We start from the raw sequence: 8,031 nt of genomic DNA on the forward strand, positions 1-8,031 counted from the left end.
CCTCTGGCATCCCAAGCGAGTTCTTAACCATCGCGCCACTCGGCCGGCCCCTAAAGTTTATTTTTAAAAACTCAATAATGATAAACTGGCACCCCTGTCCCTCTCCAAACTGAGAAACAAAATAACTTGGGAAAAAGAATACCTAGACCAGATTTAAGGTCAGGAGACTTCCTCATATATATTAAAAGGTAGCCTGTTACGATTTCTTGACTTAAAGGTTAAACTAGGTTTGTAAAACGAGAACTGTCAATACATTGTACATAATACCTTTGTACCTTCAGTATCTCTTAGTAAGCATGGGTCCGATACCACAAAATGTTTATAAGTCACATGAAGGCATCACAGTACTCATGCAGCCCGAAAATGAAACTCCTTTCTAATCAGTTTATTTTCAAATAAGGGGCCATTTATAGGTTAAAGTTCTCATGTCTTCCTTTTAAAGGATTAACCTTTCTTCCAGCCAAAGTTTATTACAAATTCTTTATTTAGTATATTCTTTCATTCAGAGAATAAACTTGTTAAACATAGGTTTTAAAATATTGTTGTAGTTTTTTGATAGGTAATTTGATTAGTAGAGTTATAAATACAAAAAGGGAAAAGGATACCAGAAATGAGACATTATTTCTAATGAAGCTTCAGGAAAATCTTGATTCTTAAAACCCCTTGTATCGTACAAGTTTTGCATATATGGTTTTAGCTCTTCAGAGCCCTCTACCAATAAGGCACCTGCAATAAAGAATTTGCAACTGCAGCCTTGGGGAACATCTCTTAGTGTTGTATTGGTGCTTCTCTGACAAAGTACACTTCAATCAGGACAGTCACATATTTATGTACATTCTAAATCCCAAGTATAAATACTGTAACTGAACTGATAGACTGGAACAAAATCACAAATCCTTAGATTAACCATAGTAGCCTTTCACAAATTATTTGAATTTCAAAAAAATGTGAAATGTTAACACAAAGGTGGAATGGCGGCTGACTTTATGAAAGCTTACACATTGAAACTACACATGAAATGTCAAGCTGAGGTGTGGAGCTATTCTATTACCAGGCAGCATCCCTTCACTGTATAAATAGCAACTTACTACTGGTTTCTTAAAGCCAAACTTATGATGATTTTGAAGATCAACACTGTCCATTGCCCTATCCATGACTCAAAATGGAGAACTCTTTCTGTCTCTAGATTCCTTTTAGCTTATTTGAGATAAGCTCTGGAAAGGAAAAAGATCAAATGAAATTATAATCTCCTGGAGTATCAGCTCCTCACTGCAGATATCCTTGATAACAGCAAGCGCCTTTGATTCAGCCAGATTGCAACAGGTTCCAAATCAGTGTTCTATAAGGATTCCCATGCTCCTGGAGAACTTCATGCAAACTTCTTCTTGGTGGCCATGTACCTCTCCATGTACTTATCATAGCCTTATAGTTCTCGAAGTTTCTTTATTTCAAAAAGGTTGCCTTCCACAGCAAGCACACAGATCTGGGAATCACTAAGGATGCTCTGTGGAAGCATGCTGAGCTCAAGGCAATTCTCTTCCAGGCAAAGAACTTTAAGACGAGGACAGCAAGATATCTTTACTGAAACCTGAGATATCTGGTTCTGGTTGAAGTTGAGTTCGATAACCTGCAGCTCCCCCACTATGTTAGGTATGCTTCAAATCTGGTTTTTAGAAAGATCCACCACATCCAGGTGCCTCAGGCTACAGAGTTGGAGTGGTAGTGCTCCCAGCTGGTTCCCAGAGAGGCTCAGGGTCTTCAGGGCCGACAATTGCCCAAAGGTAGATGGCAGCTCTCTCAAGTGATTATTGTTTAGGCTTAGCGTTTCTAGTTTTTTCAGATTGCCTAACTCCTCAGGAAGAATGGTCAGTTTGGGGCCAGCCGAGTGGCGCGATGGTTAAGAACTCGCTTGGGATGCCAGAGGGCCCCGGTTCGGATCCCACATATGAGGGCCAGTGACACTGCCCTCCACAGCTAAGATGCTGAACAACAGCTCAACCTGGAGCTGGGCTGCCGTGAGTCGCTGGCGACGGCGTAGGCTGCAGCCCCTGTGGCAGTGGGTTGCCATGGGCTACCGTGTGTAGCCAGCAGCCAGCGTGAGCGGCCAGCAGCCGCAGTGAGCGGCCGTCCAGAAGCCGGCGACTGATCTGCCTCGCCAGAGAAGAGCGCGATGATGGTGCCAACTTGGGCCAGTGAAGCGACATCCTCCACAACTAGATTGAAGAACAAAAAAACGACAGCGACTTGTCTGTTCTCCTTCCCCCAATTCCCCAGCACTGTTCCTATCCCCCTAATTCCCCAATAAAAATCTTAAAAAAAAAAAAAGAATGGTCAGTTTGTTGTTGTTCACGGAGAGGCTCTTCAGCAGATGAACTTCCCTATAATCATAGGCGGTAGGCTCTCGATCTTGTTGTTGGACAAGTCGATGTTCCTGAGATTGCTCGTCAGCTTCTGCAACTCTGAAGGGAACTTGGTCAGCCCATGGTCCTTAAGCTGAAAGACTCCAGTTTTCTGCGTGATTTCCACATGAGAGCGGATGGCATTATTTCCCAGCCTAGCTCCGCAGCTCGGGTCCCTGCAGATCTCTGGATCTTGGGGGCCAACCCAAGAATGGCAAGGCAGAAAGGGAAGAGCAGAGAGAGCCCGACCACCAGGTCCCCGCACTTTTGCAGTTGTTCCAAGGCTAGATGCCACTAGGAGATTATGGAGGATCAGGGAGTCCTGGACTCGCCTCTTATCACTCAGCTCCACAGAAGACCCAGGACCCGCGCTGGCTGGGGATGCCTATCCCTCCTTTCTTTAAGAGCTGTTTGAGGAGACAATTATAAGGTCTGTAACGACTCTCAGAATTTCCCATGTTAGTAGATAAGGAAAAAGATAGAACTTTCACTCAATTATGCACTCAGATGCTCATCTGGCCGCGTCCCTCGCGGGACTAAGTCTGTCTTGGCTGAAGGCACTTCGGTGTTAGGCCCCCGAACTGGTGAACAAGTGCCTAAAGACACTATGATCAGTCGCCGTTATGCCTTATGACAGATTACGGAACCGAAGATTGGAGCCCATTCAAGTCTCGCGACTAATAATAGTCTTGAAACTATAATCAATCACTCAGACATTCACACTTTCACACAAAGGTTGTTAGGTTATTTATCTGGTTGCCTCGGTAAAATTCCTCAGGACTTTTCCCTGCTTCTCACCAAGTAGAGTGCCGGCCCTTCCTGGGGTCTGCGCCGTGAGAATCACTATGAAGACTGGAGTCTGCCTTCCCTTCTTCGAGCTCCCACGGTTGGGCGCCAGATGTCACGTCCTGCGTGGCAAGGGCAGATGGGACACGAGAGGGTGACGCAGCTTGAATAAGAACAAGAGACAAAAGTCAGATAAGAGCGAGACCACGGGACCCAGCCTGGAAGACTGAGCCCCGAATCGGGTCAACGCATGAGTTTTATTGAAATCCTACAAGGAAGTGAAACTGTCATTTTTCAAAGATCCATATGCTGTGTGCCTTAAGGCTGTTTTCCATTAACCAGCTCCCACTGTATTCCAACAAATGCTATGCCTTCATACAGCCTTCACAGCCCCCAGGACACTTCGTTACTGTGTCCTTCCATATAGGGGAGGTGACCGATATCATTCCACTGGGTCTCAGGAATGCTGAGACACTCTCTCATGACCGACAGGGTCAGGGGCTAATGCAGCGGGGGCGGTCGTGGAGGTAGCTGTAAGGCAACAGAGGGGTCTTATTCCTTCTGCCCTGGCTTTGTGTTTGTGTTGTCTTCAAGTTGATGGTGGGCCACTCAGAGTCATGGAACCCAACACAGCCTGGCAAGGTGGATGCAGACAGGAGGCCTGGGGGGAAAACTGTGTTTATGATGATAAAACATGCACCCCAAAGATGGGAGGCTTGAATTTTCACACACCCAGAAAAACCTGTCCAGACCACAGTACAGACCCACAGGGCTCAGGCCACGTGCCCTCGTGCCTGCAGGGCACACGCTCGCTGCCTTGCCCCGGACATCGTGGGAGCTGGTGGAGTGTGTGTCAAAGCAAAGCCTGCCTTCCAACCCTCCAAGCATGAGCCCTGAGCCCTGGGCCCCAGCCTGTGAGGGTGGAGAGACCACCCCCTCCCAGGTGGGGCTTCTGAGAGGATAATCTTTAAGATGCTGAGGTGGGGAGGGGTGTCTATTATGTTTGGATTAGGAAAAGCTTATGGTTTTTGCTTTAAACCTCTAAGCTGCTGCAATGTGAGAAGAGGTTATATAAGAGCCCCCCCCCCACTGGAGGTGCAGGCCTGGCTGGGGCCCAGGGAGTGGTGAGGAAGCCCCAGCCAGGGGCAGGAGCTGTGGGGGAGGGAGGGAGCAGGATGGGGAGTACAGGGGGCAGGGAGGCCGCCCCTCCAATCCTCCCTGACCCCCACAAGGACTGGGGGTGCACTGAGCTGGCCTCCCCCCACCCCCCAGGACACCATCCACCGTCCTCAGCTCAAGGCCACACAGGTGACGGGGATGCTGCCCACCCCTGGGGTGGCGAAGGGGCCGTGCCGGCTAGACACGCAGGCAGCCTCGCACTCACGATGTCCCCTGGTGAGCCATCGGGGCCTCATGCTCCTGCCTTATGGAGACAACTGTCCCCGCGAGGTTTCGGGAACAGCTTGTGGAGCAGGAGTGTGTGAAGAAGGGGCTTCCTGGGTGGGCCCTGCGGGGCCTGTCTCCTGGCTCCCCTCCCGCTGGTCCCCGTGGAGAGGTGTGTAAATACGTGTTGTGTGGGACGGGACGGTGGCCTGAGAAGTCATGTGATGGCCCCTTGCTTCTGGGCAGCGCCCAGAGCCACCTTCCTGGTTCTGAGACCGTGGCTCATGGGACAGCGAGGGAGATGGGCTGCAGACGGGCCCAAGGGTGACTGGTGGGAGGGCGGGACCTGCCGGGCCTGGCCACTCGAATTCCCAGCTGGCCGGCCTCAGAAACAGAGGGCTGGGCTTCGGCCCTGCTCCTGACTCAGGACTTGGGGTCAGTTCACGAGCTCAGGCCAAAGCCAGGGCCCAGAGGGGCTGCTGCCCAGTGGGGCCCTCTGTGGATGCTGGTAGGCGGCCAGCTGGCCGTCCTGGTGCTTGGTCCCCTGAGCCCTGGCCTGGCAAAGGGGGTGCGCTCGGGCCCGTGAATGGGAGCCAGGCCCTCACCTATGGTCACTCCCACCTTCCCGTGTGAGGAAACCAGGGTTTGGGCCAGAGGCCGTCCTTCCCTGTGGCCTCAGGCCCCACAGCTGGCACAGAGGCGTGAGTGGGCTGGTCCTGTGGGGTCAGCCTGCACGCTTTCAGGGCCCCTCACAGGAGGCAGGTTACTTCATCTGGGTGTCCTCTCCCAACCCCCATCTGAGCTGGGGGTGCAGCGAAGGGCTCTCGGGGCTCCCGCCTCAGCCCACTCTTCCTGCCCAGATCCCAGGAGCTGAGATCCCAGCTGGAGAGCTGTGTCCTGGGCCCCACCACCTGCAGGTGCAGCGACCACAGTGGTGCTGACGAGGGATGTGGGCAGCTGGTGGGGAAGGGAGTGTCCCCTGTAAAGCTGGAGTAATGCCCCCCACCCCGTGACTTCCCAGAGGGAGGAATGCAGAGGGAGTTTCCAGGGGGGAGCTGCCCACGCCTGCGTCTGTACCAGGACCTCAGGCAACGCCCACAGTCAGAGCTCTGGGTGAGCAGGGAAGGGCTGTGTGCCAGCCGGGGGTCTCTGATACCAGTGAGGCCTGACAGTCTTCAGAGCCGGTCCACACTGCCCTCGGGGCCTCCCCTGGGGTGGCCTGTGGTGGGCGACACAGCTGTCCTCCATCCAGGCCCCCCCTCAGAATGGATGCCTGGGGCCCGAGGGGCGCACTGCAGGCGAGTGGCCCTGGGCCTCCCTCCTAGAGTGGCCATCCTGCCCTGGCTGCAGGGCCTAACCCTGGGCACAGGGACAGAGGACACAGGGCAACGCCCACCCCACATGGGGGCCTCTGCGGGGGCTGAACATGAAGCCCTCTGTTCTCTCCAAGCCCACCACCTCAGGAGGGGTGTCCCAGGACTCTGGGCACCCAAGGGCCCCCCATCCTGCGCCCTTTTCCTCCAGCCTTGGGGTGGGAGGGGGAGGAGGTGGGGTTCAGGGGAGTCCAGGACAGGTTCTTGATGGAGAATAGAAGGACAGGAAGGGGACAGCATGGCCCCTGGACCCCCTACCCTGGTGGGTGGTGTGAGCTGGGAGGGGGCTCAGCACATGGTTCGGAGTCAGTAAGCCAGGCCGCGTGCACAGCTCCTGTTACCCCCACAGGTGGGCACAGACATGGGCTGTGTTCTTGCTGGCACAGAACACCGAGCACATCGCTCTCCAACTCTGGTTGCCATGGGGATGCCATTTGCTCTGGAGAAAGGAGGGCCAAGTCCCCGGCACTCCCCAGCACTGGCACCCAGCTCCCCACAGCTGCCAGGACGGGGTTATGCCGTGGCAGCACCCCTGGGTACCCCTGCGCCCTCCTGGCGCCCTCGCCTTTACTACACCACCTAGCAGCTGGTGGTTCCGCCTCCACCTCCTCCGTCGCCCTCCGCGGGCTCCCCGCCCCCACTGGCCCTGTGCTCACATGACAGCCGAGCCCCCCAGAACCTCCCATTCTCCACCCCTTTGTCTCTTTAGCTGCCCCCCCTCCCCCCCTCCAGCCTGCCAGGCCTGACGATGGCTCCTGCAGGCCCTCCTAGTGACTCTTGGCTTTGGACACCAGGTGCTGACGTCCGTGGCCTCCACCCAGACCTTGGCCCCTGGACCAGGCATGAAGCCATTGGCTTTCTCCACAGGATCCACCGCCCTGGGCCCAGCCCCTGTCGCCATCTGTGCCAACACCCCAGGACTTGGCCGTGCCTTCAGGGCTGGCGGTTCTGAGGCTCCCGTGTTCCCTCAGGCTGGGGCCCTGGGGTGCTTTTCACAGGTGTCTGCACAGCTGCCCTTCCTTCCATGTTCCCTCACCAAGTGTCTGTCAGGCCATATTTAGGCCAGGAGCAGAAACCTTCTTATCTCAAAAGCCATCTTGTCTTGCGTTGGACTTCATACCTGCTGGCTTGCGTTTGTCTCCTGGGGGCTTATGGTCAGCGGGCCTGGGTGGTCCAGAGGGCGGCCTGGGGGCCAGGATGTGGAACCGGAGGGCTTGGTCATGCCCCCAAACCCTTTGTGGCGAGAGACAATGCAACCCTCCACCCCCCAACCCACCCCGAGCATTGCAGGGGGAACAGCCCTGTTAACCTGCCCATAAAACTCCACACGCCTTTTTGCTCGGGGAGGTGGTGGTCTTTTCTAGCCTGACCTCCCGCAGCCCAAACACGCCCAATAAACTCTAACAGATCAACTTTAGTCTCCTGTGACTCACCCCTCCATTCCTCCGGCCGAGCCTAACAGTGTCCTGAGAATTTTGGACCTGTGAGGTGTGTCCACGGTCTATGCCCAGGTGTGGAGATAGATTTAGGGTTACAGAAAAACACGATAAATTCAGAGGAAAACAAACATTTGGAATAACAAAGTCTGAGGCCCCAGTGGGTCGGGGAGGTCCCCACATGTGGCACTCAGCGTCCCCCCACCCCACCCACACCAGGGGCTCCTTTCTGTCTGTAAATGGATGAACAGTTTGCCGCCCGTGGTCTGCTTGGTCGGTTGGTCGGTCAGAATGGCTGTCTGTTCCCTGACAGCAGAGCTCGGCGCCCGTGTGTGTCCTGTTGACGTTCAGAGGAATGGCATTTCGGAGCCATAACCACGGCGCTTGGCCCCGGCCTATCCGTCGCACTGTGTCTCCTCGAGGACCCAGGCAGGTGCCTGATTCAGGCGCAGGGAGGGATGACACCAAGAAAGCAGAGGAAACCCTGCCGCCTGCTTGGTGGGGCTCCCTGCCTCAGGGTGGGGACTGGTAAGGGCACTATGTGTGGAACTGAATGGGGACCCCCGGGGACGGAGGGAAGGACCACCCACACACCACCCAGGGCCTGGGGCCATGCCCCCATTCAGGGGGCCACAGGTGGGTCAGTGTCTCAGG

General features: G+C 54.7%; 1 pseudogene; it reads right to left on the reverse strand.

Moving 5' to 3' along the window:
* Positions 1 to 916: 916 nt before the first annotated feature.
* Positions 917 to 7,382, reverse strand: LOC109374142 (leucine-rich repeat-containing protein 57-like; annotated as a pseudogene).
* Between the last annotated feature and the right edge of the window lie 649 nt (positions 7,383 to 8,031).

This window comes from Hipposideros armiger, unplaced genomic scaffold (assembly GCF_001890085.2).
Source record: "Hipposideros armiger isolate ML-2016 unplaced genomic scaffold, ASM189008v1 scaffold_17, whole genome shotgun sequence".
In the NCBI taxonomy this organism is placed as follows: Eukaryota; Metazoa; Chordata; class Mammalia; order Chiroptera; family Hipposideridae; genus Hipposideros; species Hipposideros armiger.